We start from the raw sequence: 23,403 nt of genomic DNA on the forward strand, positions 1-23,403 counted from the left end.
GGATATAATTTTAAAATATTTAATGATAGGGATCTATTTATGGTAGACAATGGTATTGGCTATGTATATTTGGATGTATAGGCAAGCATCTAGGCTTTAAGATTGGAATATTTACTTTCCCATATTGTGGGGTACAAAATACTAGTCTAGTCGAAAGTAAGCAGTTTAAAAGACCAACAAAATGCCTCTCATTCCTTTATCTTATGTTGTTCATAATAAATAAATTACACCAATAGTTAGCCAAGATGACAATGAATGCAAAGAAAAATGCATAAATATTTTGAATTCCCAAATATTTTATACGTAGGAACAAGTCCTTACAAGTTATAAAAGTATTGGTTGGACTTGGAGTATGGCTTTGATACCACTTTCCATGCCAGGCGTGACTCTGAGTTCAGCTACAAGCTTTAAACTCCAATTCATACTCCAATATCTACTATAAAAAAAACTCAAATATCGGTCAAGCATGTTTTTGATCACCAAGATTTTATATAAATACAAGGTGAGAGCATACATAGATTTTCCTTAGACTATTCAGACAGACGGGCCAAACCTTTTCTAATCTTCTGGATCACAATAAGCGCAAAAAGAGAGCATACTCAAACTCAAACATGACCCCAACTTTATGTTAAGAATGGAGTCTTACCCATTATTTATATGATTCTAGTTGGTCTTCTTGGTAAGTATGACAAGTACTTATAGCTAAAGTATATGACATGCTAGTTATACTAAGATTCAGGGTAGGAGTGCATTGCTCATGTGATCCCATACCTTAAAGGTCTTTCGACATATGGGAGCCGAATCAGACATAGACATCAACCATGAAGTGAGTACACCACCCATCAGGGAAAATTTTAAGAACCCCTCTAAATTTATAAATATAATAAATGGGCGAATCTCCATGGTATATAGGAAAAATGGAAGGCGATTTTATCAATAATATAATATGTATATATAATTTTTTGGCGAATCTCTCACCAGGCATGGCGAATATTTTACTCAATTATAAAATCTTTGCATGGTATTAATAACAATCTAGTCCATGGTATTTGTCCCATAGTATTTTGGCCATAGGTTTCACCCAAATATAACCCATTTTTTGAGTGTTCGTAAATATAAGGTGACTTATGGAGTAAATATAAAAAAATGTTTTATTTGTTTACCATACCTCTCGTTTATTTATATTTTTATTAATTTACCATACCTCTTTTAAAAATATGGTATTTGGCCGATAGGATTCACTTAAATAAAACCTCTTTCTTGAGCCTTCATAAATAGAATGAGGGTTATGCACTAAATGTAAAAAGAGGTTTTATTTATTTACAATACGTCTAGTTTATTTATATTTTTATTTATTTACCATACCGTTTGAGTAAGTATAAAAAGACGTTTTATTTATTTACCATACCTCCACTTTACTTATATTTTTATTTGTTTACACCGTTACATGTATATAAGGTGACTTATGGAGTAAATATAAAAAATGTTTTATTTATTTACCATACCTCTTATTTATTTATATTTTTATTAATTTACCATACCTCTTTTATAAATATGGTATTTGGCCCATAGGATTCACTTAAATAAAACCTATTCTTGAAAATGGGCGCATGGATTCACTTAAATAAAACCTATTCTTGAAAATGGGCGAATGGAAGGTTGTAAGTCCTAATTTCAAGGGCTAAATTTACCTTTTTTACCCTCTCCCTTAAAATAAGGTGGGCTATTTGAGGTGATTTGTAAAAATGTACTATGATACAAAATATTCGCCCACTAAAAATTTAAAACCCCTTAATTTCACCAAAGGGCGAACATTCGCCCCTAAAATTATCCTTGCCACCCATAGATCGGTCCACATAAAAATAGACACTAACCATTCCTTACAAAGTGGAGAAAGTATCCCACCCATGGAGCAATATATAACATTTTGTAAGAAAACTAAGGTTCCATCTCATTTCTAAATTATTTTCTTTCCACAACATATCTTCATCTGACATGTATGGATCTTGAGTATCCGGGAAATTTAGTAAAGGGAATGAATAGTCATCCAAACGTCTTTCTGTCATTGATCTTATCATTAGTGGATGTCCTTTCTCTATTATAAACTATGACATGATTTGAATCAGCACCAAAAATATTGTTATATTGATATGCCCTCTAATTTATTACACCACTTTATTCCAAGCAAAGTCAAGTTATATAATATTACTAAGGGAGTGTTGAAAAATGAAGAGACGCTACATTCAATTGTGGTAAGGTTGAAACCCTTGTCCAATTAGCCACCCTCGTGGATTTCTTAAAACCTATGCTTGCACTTAATCGTGCTAAATTGTGTAGCAAGTGTGAAATTTCAAATCGACATGGACATTTTGTACCATTTTTTTTTGTTTGAAAATTATTGTTTGGTGGATATATTTCATGATGTCTTGGTGGCTCCTCATTACTAAAATCACATCTCTAATCAATCAATATTTCCCTGCCTGACCACAATGAGTAAAATGTCCATTCAAGGTGTGCATGTTGATGATTGTTCTATGTCAGATCTAGTCATTATATAACATGATTCATGTGGAGAATAAACTTTAAATTGAGGCTAGTGTAGTTTTGGATCAAATACCAGTTGCTTCTTTCAAGGTCTGACGATGGAATAATGATCAATCTAGTGATCAAAGGATACGAAGAGTTGGTCGCAGGTACATAGCAGGACTGCAAATGAATACATAATATCCATTTTGGGGGGAATTTGATGGAGGATATCCATTGTTCTACATTCTATGCTTGACCTGCAACCACCTATGGTATTAGAATAGTTACATATATTCATTTTCCTCTATTTTTTGATTAGATAAGAGCTTATTCACAAAGGTTTATCGAAAACATATGTTCGAGTTTTTCATTTTTTTCATGGAAAAAATATTCAAATAGTAAATTGATTTAATTTGAATGTATTTCGCTTCACACACATGGAAGAAATGATGAGGTAATTTTTTTTTATTGTTATAAAGGTCTTTTCATTCCACGTGGACAAAAAAGAAAAGAAATACTTCATAATCATGGATTTGATATTTAAAATCAGTTGCCTCGCATAAAAATGTTTGAGGGTTGTTACTTTGCTTGTATGATTCCTTTGTCAAAAGTTTAAATGATTTGGAGGAAAAAAACATTATATTTTTCTCTTTACAAAAATTAATCTTTTTTTAATAAAAACTATATGTTTATTATAATTAATCGCTTTGCAATATTTTAGGAGGAGTGAAAGAGGTTTAATTAATCGCTTTGCAATATTTTAGGAGGAGTGAAAGAGGTTTATTAAAATTTCATTTAAAATAGTCATTCTACAATTTTAATTTAATTATTAGTAATTATTAGGTAGATGGTGGAGATTCAAAATCCATGGAATATCTTGGAATAGGTTAATGTTGAAAAATGCAGCAAAAAATTTTCAATTTGATTTTGTCTAAAATTGAATTTCCACATTACCATACAACTTGGATGCAGTTAACTTTTATGACATGGCTTGTGTCACTGAGTTTACTCATTAAAGTCAATTTGGAGGAGTTAGAGTTCAGTTAAGCATGTGTGATTGCTAATTTGTAGCAATCAAGGTCATTTATTTCAAGTTGTTTTCAGTTAAACTAGTTCCAATTGTTGGAGGAACTAATGGAAGGTCAGTTGTGCAGTGAAACTTCAGTCTAACTCAGTGATCATCCATTTAACTGATCAATCAACCCAAAATAGATAGTGCATGCAGATAATTTGAGTTCCCCAGTTGTGGTGGAGATTCCAAGGCAGTGTAAGATCATTTGTAGGTTATTATTGAGTGTACAGGTGTTGATCAACCTTGGGAATTATGCAATCCATTTTGGAGAAATTCCTAAATAATAGGGGCCTAATTTCTCAAGGAATTATGCAAGGAAATAGGGGCCCAAGCAGAAGAAGAAATTGACTAAGTCGAGGTCAGAGCTTCTCAGTGAGAAGATGGATTGGTTATGCACTTGCAAGTTGTGCTCAGTTGAGCAAAGCAATTGTAATACATATATATTCCATAGATTAATGCAAGAAGACATTAGGATTTTTAGGAAATTGCTTTCCCCAAGAAAAATATTTTGTGCATGTGTGTTATTTCTTATTGGATGTCTAAAATTTTTGTTTTTGAATTAACTTCTGCATAGTAGTAGAGTACATTTGTCTCTTGTGATTTTGATTAAAAATTCATGAACAAATACAAATCTACACCATAATTTCTACATGGTATAAGAGTAGGATTCACATTAGAACAAGAATTTTGAAGTTGCTTCTCACGAGGTTCGAATTTGTAGTTTAGTTTAGAAGGAACTCTTCAGAGCTGAGAATACGACCTTCAACGAGATGAGGCTAGTGTATGCCCTGGAAGGAACCTCTAATTTTATTACATGGAGGCGGTATTGGATGACAATGGATTGCAAGAATACATCAAGATAAATGTTGAAAAACCATCAGAATCTAATGCCCATAACCATGCTCAGTGGAAGAAACATGTAGCCAAGGAGAGGAGAATAATATTGGAGGGAGTATAGGATTACATTGTCACTAATATCCATGGAAAATAAAATCCTTATGTAATGTGGCAGGCACTGACAGATCTGTTCCAGAGTAGCAGTGACCACAGGAAGTTGGAGCTCAAGGATAAACCTAGAAATATCATGCAAAATAATGACACTATCTCGCAGTATTTGATCAAGTTCACACAAGTTCGTGATGGGCTTACATGAGCTACTGTTACTATTTCATATGATGATTTGGTAAGCCTTGTTGAAAATAAAAACAAGAAATGCTAAAAATAGAAGTGCTAAAAATAGCACTACTATAAATAGCAGTTTGGGTACCAGTGCTGGATTGAGCAATAGGGAATGAAAAATGGAAGTGCTAAAAATAGCATTGTTATTTTTAGTAGTTCGGGATGGATTTCTATTTTAGACAATCCCTAAACTAAAATAGTGAATTAAAATTCGAATTTTAACTTAACAGTTGTTTGAAAATAAATTAATCAATTCACCATGAGTTAATTAGTTGTGAAAAATCAAACACGAAGTCTATGTGAGAACATGCAATAGTTTCTCCATTAATTGAGGAATTTATCCATCAGTTAAAGAGATAAGGATGAGTTCTAATTTGAGTTGTAATTAGTTGGCTCAGTTAACTGAGTCAAGTCCAGTTAGATTGATTTAAACAGTTTGTTTAAATTAATGTGAGTTCACTTAGTTAATGCATGCTTGCATATAACTATTACATTTCAGATAACTGAATATTCTCTCATGAATAACTCATGCATGTCAGTTCAGACAGAGACCCAGTTGAGATCAAAGGAGGGACAATGTACTATTAGTTGGATGGATTTTTCCTATAAAGGAAACTCATCCATGCAGAAGGATTCATCTCCTTCAAGATTGTGTAGTTAGATCAGAGTTTAGTGAGTGTGTGAAGAGGCCAACTCACACAGGTGGCAGCACTGGACCCCAAGGAAAACTGAGCAAGAAAATAGGAGGCTTGGAGGGCAGAGGAGAAGGTTTGTGAGAAGCCTTTGATTGTCTATGAGCAGCAGAATGATTGCAGAGAGAGCAAGATAGCTTGTGAGCTGATTCTTTTTGTAATCCAGACTATATTTCCACTTGTATGATAATACAGAGATTGGGGTTTTAGGTTGAGGCTTTCCTCGGGTTATTTCTTCTGTGTTATGTGATTGATTTCTCATTCTCAGTTATATGTGTTCTCTTGATCTTTCTCAATTCGATTAAGCTTCCGCAAAGTGCTGTAGAAGTAGATATTGTATTGTGTTTTAGTATATTTCATAATCTGTTGATCTACAGTGGGAATTTCTACATGGTATCAAAGCAAAGGTGATCAAGGCAAAGAACAGTATACTAGAAGGAAAAGTTCGAAGTTTGGTTCCTGAAGATAGAAATCGAGTTCTTATCACATCTCAATTTCACCTATGGCATTCAGTGGTTTAAGGCTCGAGTATGCCCTTGATGGCAGCTCGAATTATATAGCCGAGAAGGATCGCTTGGAGGCAATATTAGAGGATAACGGTCTAAAGGACTTCATTGATCAAGAAGTCCCCAAGTCAACTGATGCTACTCAACTGGCGGAATGGAAGAAATTTGTGGCTAGAGCAAGGAGAATCCTTCTAGAGGGAGTTCGAGACCACATAGTCTTGAGTCTCCATGGGAAGGAGGCACTGTTTTTTATGTGGAAAACATTGAAAGATCTATATCAGAATAGCATCGATCAGAGGAAGTTGGCACTGAAAGATAAGATTTGGAAGATCAAGTGTGAAAAGAGCAACACGATCTCTATGTATCTGAACAAGCTCACCACATGCAAGGATGAGCTTGGAAGTGTAGGGATCGCGGTAGCTGATGATGACATGGTGATTCTTCCACTCCTTGGTCTTCCTAAGAGTTGGCATAGCTACCAGGACTCGGTTAATGGAAGAGAGAAATTTCCAAATTGGTAACAACTTTGGTCAGATCTAATGCAGGAGGAGATAAGAAGAAGCACCAGAGATGGTTCTTCATCCATGGAGGATGACGAAAATTTCGCCTTAGCGAGTAAGGCGAAGAAGGGGAAGGAGAAGGATTCTCTTTCCCAATACAGTTCTTCCCAAGGTGGGAAGAAGTTTGACAAATTGAAAGTGCGATGCTTTCGTTGTCATGAGGTGGGCCATTTTGCTACAAATTGTCCACTGAGGAAATCCAAGAAGGGATCCGTGGAAGGATCAGAAGGTAAGGCATTGGCCTTACATTTCAAGTTTGATTTCACACTGTTCGCATGCATGGTTTCATCCATGGTGGGAAGTGGTTGGTTTCTTGACAGTGGAGCTTCTTTCCACATGACCGGCGACAAGAGTTTGTTTAGTACTTTGGAGGAGAAAGATCTCCAAATACTCATAGTGATGGGTAATGATGAAAAGTATAGTGTCTCAGGTCTAGGCACGGTTATTTTTTAGAGGGAGCATGGAGCTCGCATTACCTTGACCGATGTTAAGTATGTACTAGGACTGAAGAGAAATTTGGTGTTGATCGTGATGTTGGAAGACAGAGGCTCTGATGTAGTCTTCAGTAAGGGGAAGGTTTTCCTTAGGCACATCATCACTAGACAGGTGAATCAAATCGGTTCACGGGTCAAGAACATGTATTATCTTTAGGTCCAAGATGCATGCAAAGCCTTGAGGAGCAAGGCAACTGATGGAGACTTGGTGGTTGAGAGGGAGAGTACATTACCTCTCAACATGCAGCGCCAGAAGAAGTCTCAGACGATTGTGGAGGAGCCACGATTGGTGAAGCAGCTTCAGGAGGTTGTGGAGCAGCCACAACTAGAGAAGCTAAGAGGAGATCAAGTAGAGACATCCACTCATGCAGAGACCTCCAGTAGGGGGAAATTTTGAGCCAAGTGGGTAGAGGGATCACATGCATCCATACCTCCAGGTAGGAGGTGGGGCGATGTGGAGTGATCATCCCAAGAAGGCTGGAATAGGGGCAGGATCCTTGAGGTACCCAACCTCTTTGATTCGACTTTGCTACAGGAGCCCCAATGAGGAGTAGCAGGATTAGCTAATTGGGTAGAGACAGATGTGGATGGAGCAGCAGACATAGCTACAGTGCAGGAGTCCCAGGACTATGTAGAGCTAGCAGGCTACAGCAAAGCGAGAGGCACAGGAGTGTTGCACCAATACAGGATGGCATAGAGAGGTGTGAAATGGTGCAAGATTCATGGAGTGTTGCAGTAGCTCAGAGGTCAGGGAGGGAGCACTTGTCAGCAGCAAGTAGAGCTTCAGCATCAGAGTATGTTTCTAGCCCAATAGAGAGGTCAGTGGGGAGCTTTTTTTGTTTCTAGAGTTGCTGGAGCAACCACAATTGGGAGAAGTGTTACATGCAAAACATTCCAAAGGTACAAGATCAGGTTCGAGTTGAATGCCTTTCTTGTTGAGAGGGAGTGTTGAAAATAGCAACAAGAAATGCTAAAAATAGCACTACTATAAATAGCAGCTTGGGTACCAATGTTGGATTGAGCAACAGGGAATGAAAAATGGAAGTGCTAAAAATAGCATTGTTATTTTTAGCAGTTCGGGATGGATTCCTATTTTATTCAATCCCTAAACTAAAATAGTGAAGTAAAATTTGAATTTTAACTTAACAGTTGTTTGAAAATAAATTAATTAATTCACCATGAGTTAATTAGTTGTGAAAAATCAAACATGAAGTCTATGTGAGAACATGCAACAGTTTCTCCATTAATTGAGGAATTTATCCATCAGTTAAAGAGATAAGGATGAGTTCTAATCTGAGTTGTAATTAGTTGGCTCAGTTAACTGAGTCAAGTCCAGTTAGATTGATTTAAATAGTTTGTTTAAATTAATGTGAGTTCACTTAGTTAATGCATGCTTGCATATAATTGTCGCACTTCAGATAACTAAATATTCTCTCATGAATAACTCATGCATGTCAATTCAGACAGAGACCCAGTTGATATAAGAGGAGGGACAGTGTACTATCAGTTGGATGGATTTTTCCTATAAAGGAAACTCATCCATGCAGAAGGATTCATCTCCTCCAGGATTACGCAGTTAGATCAGAGGTTAGTGAGTGTGTGAAGCGGCCAATTCACACAAGTGGCGGCACTGGACCCAAGGAAAACTGTGCAAGGAAATAGGAGGCTTGGAGGGCAAAGGAGAAGGTTTGTGAGAAGCCTTTGACTGTCTATGAGCAGTAGAGGGATTGTAGAGAGAGTAGGATAGCTTGTGAGTTGATTCTTTTTGTAATCCAGACTATATTTCCACTTGTATGATAATACAGAGATTGTGGTTTTAGGCTGAGGCTTTCCTCGGGTTATTTCTTCTGTGTTATGTGTGATTGACTTCTCATTCTCAGTTATATGTGTTCTCTTGATCTTGCTCAATTCGATTAAGATTCTGCAAAGTGTTGTAGAAGTATATCTTGTATTTTGTTTTAGTATATTACATAATCTGTTGATCTACAGTGGGAATTTCTACAAGCCTATCCCTTCTAGGCCTTCCCAAGAGCTAGCATAGATACCAAGATTCGATGAATGAGAGGGAGAAATTATCGAATTGGGAATGCTTATGGTCTGATTTGGTACATGAGGAAATAAGATGGAATGCTAGAGATGGGACTTCATCCAAGGGAGAGGATGAATAAAAGTTTGCATTGGTTGGAAAAGGGAAGAAATCTCAATCCAAACCAAAATCCAACCAAGGTGGAAAGAAGAAATATTTGTCAAAAATTAAATGTTTCTATTGTCATGAATTCCAGCACTATGCCACGAAGTGTCCACACAAAAAAGAAAGCAAGAAGACCTCAAGAGGAGGAGCAGGTGAAGCCTTGGCTTCACAGTTCAAGCTTGAATTACCCTTATCACATACATGGCTAACACAATGATGGGGAGTGTGTGGTACTTAGACTATGGTGCTTCGTTCACATGACAGGGTGTAGATACTTCTTTAGTGACCTGGAGGAGAAATATTTACAAATGCACATTGAGTTGGGTGACGACGGAAGGTACAGAGCACCCAAGGTTGGTACAGTCACCTTTGAGAGGGAGTCGGGATCCCCTCTCAGACTCAAGGATGTCATGTTCATTCCAGGCCTCAAAAAGATCTCATCTATGTTGCAGTTTTGGAGGACTATCGTTATGATGTGATCTTCAGCAAAAGAAAAGCATTCCTGAGACACATATCCATGGGACAGGTGAAGTAGATCGAGATTCATGTGAAGAACCTTTATAATCTAGACGTGGAAGATTGTGTTTCATCAAGCACAAAGACAGAGAAAGTGCAGGGTTGTGATGTCGGTGGACTTTGGCACAGAAGAATTGGCCATTTGCATCATGGTGCCTTGAAGATTATGCATCAAATAACCATTGGCCTCCTGAAAGGAGCACTTGGCAATAGTATGTATGCAAAGGATGTACATTATGGAAGTACACAAAATCCACATTCCATGATCGAGACAGCAAAGCACATGCATTCCTAGAAAGGATCCACTTTGATTCTTTTGGTCTGTTGGGACTGGGTCCCCTAAGGTCGATTTTGGGGTTGAAAGCCCAAGTTTTGGGGCAGGAAGCCCAAGTTTTTGTATGTAAAGTGTAAAGTCTCCGCAATTTGTGGTCGCAGAGCGTGTAGATGTAAAATGTCATAAAGGGTTTCCGCCCTTATTTTATGTAAGTTGCGTTGGCTTTAGAAGATCCACCCATGGTTCGTGGACCATGGGATTGTATAAAAAGGAGAGTCTTAGAAGAGTCTAAGGAAGTTCAGATTTAGATGATGAATGTAATGGGTCATTAGCGAAAGGAGCGAAGAGTTTTAGAGTAGAAAAGAGGCTCTACAGTTGTATGCACATAGGCCTAGGGTAGAAGTCTGCAGTTAAGTGCATAGACCCCTGCAGCTGAGTGCGCAGGGTAGTTAGAGTCTGTAAGAAGATCTGAAGTACTAATAAAGAATATTATTCTGGAATTACATGTGTTTGATCTATTTACTTCTGTTATAAATTCATGTGATTATGTTATGATGAATACTGGGTTTATGTTTTAATGCCATCTTGATGCGCGAATCTATATATTTTACATTTTTATCTGAACACACATAATAATATATGTTTACGTGAAGAACATCTTAATGCTTGTTGGAATTATCAAATACTTAAGTTGATCTGGGTAAATACAGAAGTAAGAGTAATTACAGAAGCGTGTAAGTAGATGAATCACCTTTTTAGGGTCCACGAAAGACGATCGTAGACCTTTGCAAAGGTCTAGAGGCTGATTAAGAAAAGTATATCGATAAGCCCTAAAGGGTTTATCGATCTATGTGAATGCAAAGTTAGGGCACAAAACAAAATCACTACCATCTCTAGGTGCGGAAACTTGGTTCCAACATCCCTCCATACTACTTCGGGTGAGACTTCAGTCCACACTTTGCGGATTGATGCCGAAAGGGCCAGTAGTGTAGCGATTTGTTTGGCTAAACTAACGTTGAACCTGGGTCAGGGCCCACTAAGCCAACATGGACCTTTCTCGATAGCCTCCATTACTAGACACAAATATTTTGTCATTTTTATTGATGACTTCTCACGAAAGTGTTGGATCTTCTTCATGCAGAAGAAATATGATACATTCTTCAAGTTTGTAGAATTCAAGGCACTAGTTGAGAAAGAAACCAAAAAGAAGGTGAAGGCTCTCAGGAGTGATAATTGAGGTGAGTACATGTCTAATGAATTTCAAAATTTATGTGCGAAAGAAGGCATTCCAAAATAGTTGATAGCACCCCACAACCCACAACAGAATGGGGTGGCTGAGAGAAAGAATTGTATCATTGTGGGAGAAATGAGGGAAATGTTGCATGACCAAGGCCTACCTCTGCATTTGTGGGTTGAAGCATGAAACATAGTAGTATATTTGTAGAATCGGAGTCCTCATCGGATTCTTGTCATGATTACACCAAAGGAGGTTTTCTCGGGGAGAAATTCAGATGTGTCGCCTTCAAGATTTTCGGAGCCTCTATTTACTTCCACGTCTCCAAAGAGTCAAGGAAGAATCTTGAGCCGACCACAAAATTGGGGGTATTTATGGGTTACACAAAAACTCCCCACGACTATCATGTGTACTTTCCATCCATTAGAATGAAATTTGTGCAAAGGGATGTAAATTTTGATAAGGAGAAAGTGATGCAGCGCTCTCTTGAGAGGGAGCTTCAGATCCCACCAGAAGAGGAGAATTTAACTCCAAAGGAGAAGCCTCAAGAGGGTGTGGAGCAGATACAAGTAGAGGAGAAGAGAGTGGAGACATTCACTCAAGAAAAAACATCCAGAGAAGGTAGGAAAAGGACTAGGGAAGCTGATAGACTTGTGTAGGATGTAAGGGAGAATGTGGGAGCTCCTTTAAATTTGCGCAGGCATAGAAGGTCACCTGATTGGTATGTTGGCTACATGGATCTAATGACTGAGCTTGTATATACTAAGCCATCCTCTTTCGAGGAAGCAGTAGAGAAACCTATATGGTTTGATGCAATTGTGGAGGAATACGAATCCATTGTAAAGAAAAGTGTTTGGGAAGTGGTCCCAAGACCAGCAAATAAATCAATTGTGGGTTCGAGATGGATCTTCAAGGTTAAGCAAGCAGAAGATGGAAGCGTAGAGAAATATAAGTCCATATTTGTGGCAAAGGGGTACTCTCAAGTTGAGGGAATTGACTATGAGGAGACCTTTTCTCTTGTAGCAAGGTACTCATCCATTAGATCAATTATTGCATTGGTTGCGCAGATGGGGTGGAAGATCCACGAGATCGATGTAAAAATAACATTCCTAAATGGGGTCATTGAGGAGAAGGTGCACATTGATCAACCAGAAGGTTTTGAGACATTTGTGCAGGAGTCTCATGTGTGCAGACTCAAGTGTGCGTTGTACGATCTCAAACAAGCACCACATGCTTGGTACACCATGATCGATAGTTATCTCATAGTTTTGGCTTCACCAAAAGTGAAGGGGATGCAAACCCATATCATATATTGATAGAAGGTAAATTTCTTATTATTGTCTTATATGTTGATGATTTGATTTTCACTAGTAATGAGAAGTTGATCAGATCTTGCAAGGAGGACCTTCCAAGGGAATTTGAAATGAAGGACATGGGTCTCATGCACTACTTCCTCGGGTTAGAAGTATGGCAAGGCAATGGGGAATTGTTTATATCTCATGGCAAGTATGCAAATGAGATGCTACAAAAGTTTTGCATGGAGATTTGAAAACCCATGGAGACACTTCTAGTGACCAACTAAAGGGAGGATGTCACTTCAAGTGAGGAAGTGGATGCTACAATTTATCGGCAACTAGTGGGTTCACTGATGTATCTTGTGAACACACGACCATATATGTGTTATGTAGTCAACTAGTTGAGCCAAGATATGGTTAGGCCAACCAATTTATTTTGGAAGGCAGCAAAGCATGTCTTACAATAACTTAGAGGAACTATCTAGTTTGGACTATGGTACATATGGATAGAGGGAGTGAAATTGTGTGGCTTCATAGATGTAGATTGGGCGGGGAGTCCATCAGACCAAAAGAGTACATCAAGTGGAAATTTTAGTCTTGGGTCCATAGCGGTTTCTTGGTACAACAAGAAGAAAATATATGTGGCACTCAGATCGGCAGAAGCAGAATACATGGTTGCAATTCAAGCAGCATGTGAGGCGATCTAGATGAGAAAGATACTTGTTGGATTGTTTGGTCAAATGGTGGATCTAACTGTGATATGTTGTGATAACCATAGTTTCATCAAGCTCTCTAATAATCTTGTATTTCATGATCAATCCAAGCATATAGATATTTGGTATCACCATTTATAGCACTGTGTGCAGAGGCAGATAATGTTGCTACAATACATTCTAATAGAGGAATAATATGATGAAATTTTGACAAAGGCCTTGTCAAGAGGGAAGTTTGAGTTCCAAAAGTGTAGGATAGGGGTGGTCGATAATCCCTTTCTTGCTGAGAGGGAGTGTTGAAAAATGCAAAAAGAAATTCTCAATTTGATTTTTCCCTGATTAAATTGAGAAAATTCAAATTTCCACATTAGCAGACAATTGGACGTAGTTAACTTGTGTGACATGACTTATGTCACCCAATTTACTCAGTAAATTTGAGTTGGAGGAGTTAGAGTTCAGTTAAGCATGTGTGATTGGTGTTAATTTGTAGCAATCAATGTCAGTTATTTTAAGTTGTTTTCAGTTAAACTAGTTCCAATTGTTGGAGTAACTAGTGGAAGGTCAGTTGTGCAATGAGACTTCAGTCTAACTCAATGATCATCTAGGTAATTAATAAATTGACCCAAAATAGATAGTGCATGCAGAGAATTTGAGTTCCCCAGCTTTGGTGGAGATTCCAAGGCAGTGTAACATCAGTTGTAGACTAGTATTGAGTTTACAAGTGTTGCATGAAGTCAGTTGATCAACCTTGGAAATTGTGCTATCCATTTTGGAGAAATTCCTAAATAATAGGGGCCTAATTTCTCAAGGAATTGTGCAAGGAAATAGGGGCCCAAGCAGAGGCGGAAATTGACTAAGTCGGGATCAGAGCTTCTCAGTGAGCAGAGGGATAGGTTATGCACTTGCAGGTTGTGCTCAGTGGAGCAAAGCAATTGTAACACGTCTCTATTTGTTATATTAATGAAAGTAGACATTGGTATTTTTAGCAGATTGCTTTCCCCAAGAAAAACATTGTGTGCATGTGTGTTATTTCTTATTGCATGTTTAAAATTTTTGTTCTAAATTATGAATTAACTTTTGCAGAGCATTAGAGTGGGCCTGTGTCTTGTGGTTTTAATTAAAATTTCATGAGCAGTTGCAAATATACACCATAATTTCTACAGTTAATATTTATCTCGAAGTTAGTTATGATATTTTAATTAATTTATCTCTAATTAATTAATTAAAGAAAATTTCATATCAACGCATCTCATATTGGGCATGTGATATTGAAAAACGATGGTATTGACCCATGATATTGTAAGAAGAACTATTTCAATATCCATGGTTAATAATATTGTTACATGATTTTTAAAATGTATATATATGTTTAACTCATATGTTAATTATATTTATAATTAACAATAATAATTTAAAATAAGCTATAATTTTATGAATTTTTTTTAATCTCACAAATGTGAGATGTATAATGAGGCAAGAGTTTTGATGCATGATGAGGTAAGAGTTTTGATGCTTATTTTGGATTGATGCTTATCGATACTACAAACCATTTAATCTATATGGTTGCACTAGTTTTTTTTTTGAAAAAATAGGTAATTGTAGAATTGTCTAGACATTTTGAAGAAAACAATATGTTGAAATCCTATTTGTATATCATTGTCATCGAAACAAAATCTATCACATAATAAAATTAAAAAAATTTGCTCATTGTCCTAGACCACCTCACAATCAAATAAAGGGATCTAGGATACTTTGCAATTGTGTGATTGCGGATGAATCTTTATGGTTGGTGTTTTGAGTTTGGTATTCCACATAATATTTTATTTTAAAAAACAAAGTAAAACACGGGACTCTAATGCAGTCATGAAAGATAATAGTGGATTGCAACTAGGATTTAAAAGCATCCAATAAGAAAAAAATTATTGTTTGTTTTTATCACCATTCGCATCGTTAAATTGAACATTGAATCATAAAAATTGAAAGATAAATCATTAAATTAGAGCATTGAAAAAGGTGAAATTGTAAACTCTTTGAAGGAAATAAAGTTATTTTCAAGTCAAAAATCAATTATGGTCTTCCTGAAATTGCATAAGGAGATCAAATCATTTGAGACATTGTAGCCATAAATTGCAATAAATAATTGGTAGTGCTAGACACCCTACGCAACATAAATTCAAACAAATGTGACACATAAACATATAATCAAGTGAGCAAGTGCAAGCAAACAAGTATAAGCAAGCATAAGAAAAATAACAAATATGTAAACTAGAAAAAAAATACAAAACACCTCTCAGGAAATCAAGGAATTGCAAGTATACAAGCATGAATTATGTATTAACTTATTGATCTTCAAAGACAAATAGATATGAAATATTAATCAATTAATGCATTTTTGATAAAATTAAAAGGAAGACAAAATCAAATTGATAATATGATTGATGCAACATTTGCAACAACTAACATCATACAAAAGGTTAATGCAATTTGTGACACAACAAATCTAATACAAAGGACTAGTGCAACTTGTGATATAGATGAATGCATCGAAAGAGTTGATGTAAGTTGTGACACAGATGAAAAAGATCAATGAAACATTTGATACAAATAAACACATCCAAAAGATTGGTCCAACATGTGATAAACATGACAACATACATAAAGTTGATGTGATTTGTAACATAAAAGACAATTAACATAACTTGCTCTAATGAAGCCGACAACAAACAATAGCGTAAAGGGAGCGAGCTATCTATAAAGGAGCATGAATGAGATATGTGTCATACCAGATTGATGACTAATCTGATAGATGTCATTTCTGACATGACCAAAGAGATTGAGAGTTGTCAACTTAGCTATAATTGTAACCTCAAAACAAGAACTCTAGCCTTAAAAACACATATGTGTGCATAAAAAAAACCTCAAATGTGAAATTGGTGATGCAACATCACTCTTTCTTTAAGGCTAAAATTCCAACAATTTTCAACTATGACATTAAAAACAAAATCTCATGACTATGAAAAACATAAAAAGACACCCTCAAATACAAAAGTGATGATGCAACACCACATTCTTTTAAGGTTAGGATTCCAACATTTTTCAAGTATGGAATTAAAAACCAAATATCATAATTAATAAAAACTTTAAAAATCAACACCTAAAACAATGAGTAGTTCTACCTAAAGCAATTTTATTTTTTAAGTTAAAAGTATAACTTATTTGAAATCTTGACTTAAAACAACTTATGCTCCTTTTCAATAAGACATTAAAATAGTAACATTTTTTAACTATAATCTATAAAATCATTACTAATGTAAACAAAATCATATATATAATTCAAAAAAAAAACATAACACAAAAATAAAAATAAAAAATATAACATATTTTCTTTATGTGTGTGTGTTTAAATTTTTAAGTCATTTAAAAAAATTATAAATAAAATAAAATAAACAATAATTTGTGAATATATATTTCCACAACCCGTAGTCATGTTGATATAAGTTTTTGGATATATGAACTGTATGCGAGTTTACTGGTGTCTTAAGGTTTCTAGTGGTCCACCCATCATCAAGGACTCAAGTAAAGAATGATAGATCGGAAAAAAGTATTGGGGTATTTATAAAGAAAGAATCAACCATTGATCGTTAATATGAATGTTAATATGACCATTAAAACATATTTTTAGGAAATAAAATATGTTTATTAAAAATATATATCGAATCTTTTTAGTAAAGAAATTATCTTATTTTAAAATAAAATAAGATATATTTATTTATTAAAAAGATTCGATATATATTTTTAATAAACATATTTTATTTCTTAAAAATATGTTTTAACAGTCATATTAACTATCATGGTTGATTATATTTCGCATAAAGAAAACGTGCGCGCTCTGCTCTGTTCTGCGGAGTTGGATTTAGGTCTGCAGCCGCCATCGCTTGGACGCTGCCATGAGCGGGCCTGGGGGTGGGGAGTCCGCTCCCACCCCTCCATCATCCTCTGAAGAAGCTTTCCGAAGACTTTTATCGCAGAAGGGGAAGAAACTTCAGACTGTTGATGTGCCGAAATTCATAAAAAAGATCGAAGAAATTCCTGAGATAGCACTCCCAGAGGAACAGCCGATTAAAATCGCTCTTGCTCTGTCTGATAGAGGCCTGGTAGGGCAGTTTATGGGCCGCTGGCCTTCCACTAAAACTACGGACGACTGGATTCAGCGAAACTGGAGACCTCAGCTGAAAAACAACGTGATTTGTTATGCTGTGGGACGAGGCTATTTCATTTTTGAATTTACCACCAAAGAAGATCGTGATCTGGTGTTCAGAAACGGGCCATATTTTATGGGAAACCAGGGTCTGTATCTTAACAAATGGATCCCTGACTTCGATCCTTCTGTCGATGTCTCTAAGGAGACGTCGGTCTGGGTTCGACTACCTAATCTCCCGATTCACTGCTGGAGCTATCAATCTCTGCAGAAGATTGGTAATGGGCTGGGTCGTTTCATTGACAAAGCTGATCATAAGGGCCAATATACATGCGCTAGAATCTGCGTGGAAGTCGATCTGGAAGCCGGTCTGCCAGAAGCGGTCAAACTTACAGTTGGAGAATGGCAGCATTACCAGAAGCTGGACTACGAGCAGTTGCCTTTCAAATGCCGAACCTGTCATGAGCATGGACACTTCCAGCGAAACTGCCCAAAAGCTCCAACAGGGAACACGGTTGAAGAAGAAGGATGGAAAGAAATCAAAAATGGAAAGGCTGTTCCAAAGCCCCCGGGGCAGAACACCTCCGCTCCAAAGGGGAAGTCTCAAATTAATTCAAAAGCCGCTGCTGCTCCTAAAGATGGCTCCTCCTCAGGAGAAAAGGCGGTTGTCATGGAGATCCAAGAGGAAACAGAAAAAATGGTGAAGCAAGCGAAAGAAAATGAATTTGAATCATCTGTTCTACCAGTTGATGATTGTCAAAGGGGAAATGAAGGAAATGAAGAGCACATCAGTCTAGCCTCAGACTCTGAGGGAGAATCAGAAGAGATAGACTCAGAAACTGATAACTCGCTAGTCACTCCTATCAAGACGACAAGGGGGCGGAAATCCAATAAGAAACAGGGAGAGGAAAAAACCTATATAGATGTCCTCCAAGGATCCCAAAAAACCCTCAAAGGAATGATGAATACCAGATCAGGGCGCAAGAGTAACAGGGCTCCAATAGGAGCCTCAACCCCCCAAATCAGTAAATAATGAAATACGTCTCCTGGAACTGCAGAGGATTAGGTAGCAGGTTGAAAGAGGAAGCCTTGAAAGATATAGTGAGAATATACTCGCCTGACATCCTCCTCGTCCAGGAGACAAAGATGGAGGATCTCCTTCTCCTCCAATCTAGTAAAGCTTTTTGGCAAAAAGGTCATGGAAGAGCGGTTAGTGCAAGAGGCGCTTCTGGTGGAATAGCCACCTTTTGGAACAGCGCCATATATGATTTTATTCAAGAAAAAAGTAGCCCCCACTGGCTTCTCACTCAGCTCCTCCACAAAGATTCTGGTCAACAAGTAAGTATGTTTAATGTTTATGCCCCTGTATTGCCAGGCGAGAAAAAAATTTGTTGGAATTCGCTTCATTCTTTCCTTTCAGAGCAAAATCCTGGAAATATCATTATTGCAGGTGACCTGAATGTCACCCTTGCTCTTGATGAGAAAAAGGGAGGCTCCGTTGTCAGGGACCCTGCCAGAGAATGGGTTGAAGATATAATGTTGGGCTAGGATCTAGAGGATATTAAACCATCTTTAGGTAAATACACCTGGTCCAACAGAAGATTAGGCCCCAATCACATTGCTGCCCGTTTGGATAGATTCCTTGTCCATTCTTCTTTCCTGACATGCGGTCTTATGGCCACTTCTAAAATTCTTCCAAATCTCACTTCAGATCATAAGCCCATCCTTCTCGAGCTTTCCTGGGATGGTAATCTAGGCCCCATTCCTTTTCGTTTCAGCCCCTTGTGGATTCAACAAGAAGGATTCCAAGAGGTGGTTTCAGAATCCTGGAATAGACCTTTCCAAGGCTCTCCTTTCTTTGTATGGGAAGAGAAAATTAGGGGCCTAAAAAGAAACCTTAAAGAGTGGGCTAAAAGATTGAAAACCCCTACAGCCAAAAGAAAAGAAACTCTAAACAGTCTTGCTGCTCACCAATTAAATATGGAGCATAGTCCTGTATCTCAAAGTCTTCTCCAAAAAGAAGTCGAGCTTCAAAAAGAGGTTCACAGATCTAGCAGGGAGGAGGAAGAATTTTGGCGACAGAAGTCTAGGAATCTATGGTTGCAGTCTGGAGATAAAAACACCAGCTTCTTTCATAAGCAAGCCGAAGCCCGTAAGAATTTCAAATCAGTCTCTGAGATCCAATTCCAAAACATTGTGGTTAAGGATTTTGATGGCATTAAGAGAGCTGCTTACTCCTACTTCCAAGATCTTTATTCGGCTCCTGAAGAACCAGCCATTGATCCTCATGCCTACCCGATTGAATTAATCCCCAAGTGCGTTCACGATTCGGATAATGCCATGTTGACAGCTCCGATCAATATGGACGAGCTTAAGAAAGTTCTGGACAGCATGGAACCTGATAAAGCCCCAGGCCCAGATGGGTTCTCTGTCAGGTTTCTTTTGACTTGCTGGTCAACAATAAAAAAAGATTTATTGAGAATGGTCAGAAAGTCCCAGAACTGTGCTAAGCTGGGCGGTGGCATCAATTCGGCCTTTCTCGCCTTGATCCCAAAAGAGAAAGGCGCCTCAGACTTCAGCAGATTTAGGCCCATATCCCTGTGCAATTCCAGTTATAAGCTGGTCTCCAAAATTATTGCCAACAGGCTTAAAAACATATTGCCAGACATCATCCCTGAAAATCAAGGCGGATTCATAAAAGGAAGAAAGATATTGGACAACATTGTGCTGGTGCAAGAAGCAGTTCACTCTAGCTGCCAAAGAAAAGAGAAAGGTATGGTGATTAAGCTCGATCTGGCTAACGCATTTGATAGGGTGAGACATGATTTTTTGTTCATTGTGATGAAGAAGTTAGGCTTTTCAACAGACTTCATAAACTGGGTGAAAGCCTGTATTGCCTCTCCATGGATCGCGCCGCTGGTCAATGGCCGTTCTACTGACTTCTTCCAAGCCTCTAGGGGCCTTAGACAAGGTTGTCCTTTGTCTCCACTTCTCTATGTTGTTCAGGCCTCGGTGCTTAGTTTCCAACTCGAACACAATCAGCAGATTCAAATCCTGCCTGGCCTCAGAACTACTCACAAGGTGAAAGACATTAACCATGCCCAGTTCGCCGATGACACCTTGTTGCTCGGAGGAGCTAGCATAATCTCTGCCAGATCCTTCAAGAAGGAGCTAGACATTTTCAGGTTGACCTCAGGCAGCAAAATTAACTATCGAAAATGCTCTATCTATGGCTGGAATTGCTCGATCAAGGAGCTGTCAGATATTGCAAGGCTTTTAGAAATGGATGGAATTCGAAATTGGGAGTCATTTAAATACCTCGGGATCCCAATCTTCAAATCTAAACCTAAAGTTTCTCATTGGCTGCCTCTGCTCGATAAGATAAAGAATAGAATCCAAGCTTGGGGTGCCTCTTGGCTGAATAATGCAGGGAAAGTCATCCTTATGAAATCGGTCCTTATAAGTATGCCCCTATATCAAAACTCTGTTCTCCTTGCCCCCAAAACCTTTCTCAGCAAAATGGACAGTCTGTTGAGAAGATTCCTGTGGGAAGGCGGGAATAACAATGATAGAAGGATTCATTTAGTGAATTGGGAAACTCTCAAGAGACCATTTCTGGAAGGAGGCCTCCATCTGCGTAACTTGGCTGCTCAAAACCTAGCTTTGGGATCCAAGATCCTTTGGAATTTAGTCTCTGGAAACTCTAGCTGGAGTAAAAGAGTCATTTGGAAGAAATACTTCCAAGGGCAACGCTTGAGATGTTTGGATAAGCCTCCAAGATCTTCAAAAGGCTCTCCGATCTTCAATCTTTGCAGTTCTGCTAGGGAGCAATTCATCCAATATCTTTATTGGATCCCTGGTAATGGGAGAAAAATCAAAATCTGGGAAGACTCGATACTGGGTGATCAACCATTGAACCAAGTGGAAGGTCTTGCAAATATCAAAGGTTGGCTTCAGTCCTGCAATCTGCATACTCTGTGGGATATTTCGAACTGGAAGGAAGCTCCTGATAGAACCTGGGATTGTTGGAATCTGGGGGAGGTCCCCCTTATGTTGCAGGGGGAAGCTTCTTTACTATTAGATCTGCTTCAAGGAAAATCTCCATCAAAGGCCACTTCTAAAGACAAAAGAGGTTGGGGCTCACTCTCCGGCTCTTACACTGCTTCCGAAGGTTATAAAAGAATTATGGCTGTCCCATATGCTCCTCCTAATCCAGCTCAATGGAAATTTATATGGGATTTCCCCTCTCTCCCCAAAATTGACTTCTTCTGTTGGACTGTTGCACACCAAAGCATTCTTACCAGAGATAATTTGCGTAGACGAGGGATGGAAGGGCCTTCCAGATGTTCCCTTTGCTTGTCTGACGAAGAAACTGTCAATCATCTGCTGCTGCTATGTCCCTTTGCTCAAGTAGTCTGGAGGGGAGTTCTGATGTTAGGTCCAGCTAACCTTGATCTCCCAGATAGCATTCCCTCTCTGCTTCGAAATTGGGCCAGTTTATCTCCCTTCTGCCTTACAAAAAAAGCCTTCTTAAAACAAGTTGGATGTGGATCCCTAAATTCATCTGCTGGAAGCTGTGGTTGGAAAGGAATAATAGAATTTTCCGAGGAGAAAGCTGCACTTCTATAAGAGTTATTTCTAAAATCAAAGCTTTGTTGGGCGAGGCTTTGGAAGCCAATACTTCCCCAAGGAATGAAACGAGTCTGGTCAAAGAGGAGGAGCAATGGCTAAAAGGTCTGGTTCCAAATCTGAAGGAAAGGTCCATCCCCCCTGCATTCGCCCATGCCAACTGGGAGATTAGGCTGGAGGAACTGGAGTTTATTAAGTGGAGATCGGCTCTGGATGATCACTGTTTATTCTTCGACGGGGCCTCTAAAGGAAACCCTGGGATTGCTGGCAGTGGTGGGGTTCTTCTGCATCCTGGAGGTTCTCTGGATTTGCGGTTTCATTGGGGTCTGGGAATTGAAACCAACAACAGAGCGGAGGCTCTTGCATTGTGGCAGGGGCTGAAACTGGCGATTAACAGGAATATCCTCTCTCTCTCTGTCTTTGGAGATTCTAGACTCATCATCCAAACGTTGATCCATCCTACGACCTCCCATCAGGTTCATTTAGCCTCTATTATCAAAAAAATCCGGCTATTATTGCCCAAATTCAGTAAGATCTCCTTCTTCCACATCTTAAGGAATCTTAATTCTCAAGCTGATATGGAGGCCAACCTAGGCTCCCTCTGCAATCGGAGATCTCTGGTGGTCAACTCGATTGAATCCTCCTGCTCCATTCCTTAATGGTTCTGCTGGCCGGACTTCCTTTCCTAACTGTTCTTTGGGCTATCTCTTTTCTCCTCAATACCCTGATCTACGGGATTTCAACCCACTGTATATTCAATCTTCTTAAAATGGTGGTCTCAGGCCTGCTCTCATTCTCTGTTTGTCTTCCTATCATTGGCCTCTGTTTCCAGTCGATGACCTGCTTCTCAAAAGCCCACAATGGTCCTTCAAGATGGCACCGCAGTTCCAGTTTTGACCTTTTCTATGTTCTCAAACCTGAAGGCTGTTTCAGCATTACCAGAGCTTCTCTCCTCCGAAAGGCTGCATTCTCTGTGCGAAGTAAAATTGGGCCATGCGATGGAGCTCTTCCGCTACAGCAGTAGCCCCACCAAAGCAGTCGTGGATAGCCAGTATCTTCCTCCAATCAATAGCACGCAGCACTTATGTATTGCTCGATCAGGAATTGCCCGGGAAGTCCTCTGGCCCCCGCGCGTTGTTCCATACTGGTCTACAGCAAATCAACCAGCTCTGAGGGACTTCTTGTCAAAGCAGACGAAATGTTCAACCCCTGACTCTGATCATCTAGCTGACCGGTAATTTTCTGATAGAGTGGCGAACAAATCCATATCCAAACAGCTTCCTTGAGAATCATTCTCTGCCTTTGCTGTATTGTATGAGCATGC

General features: G+C 38.4%; 1 pseudogene; it reads right to left on the minus strand.

Annotated features, from left to right (window-relative positions):
• The window catches only part of LOC149247876 (uncharacterized), a 37,773-nt pseudogene extending 20,589 nt beyond the window's left edge, over positions 1–17,184 (minus strand).
• Positions 17,185–23,403: the final 6,219 nt, after the last annotated feature.

Source organism: Pinus tabuliformis, chromosome 7 (assembly GCF_031772625.1).
Source record: "Pinus tabuliformis cultivar Carrire ecotype Pingquan chromosome 7, CPIR1, whole genome shotgun sequence".
NCBI lineage: Eukaryota > Viridiplantae > Streptophyta > Pinopsida > Pinales > Pinaceae > Pinus > Pinus tabuliformis.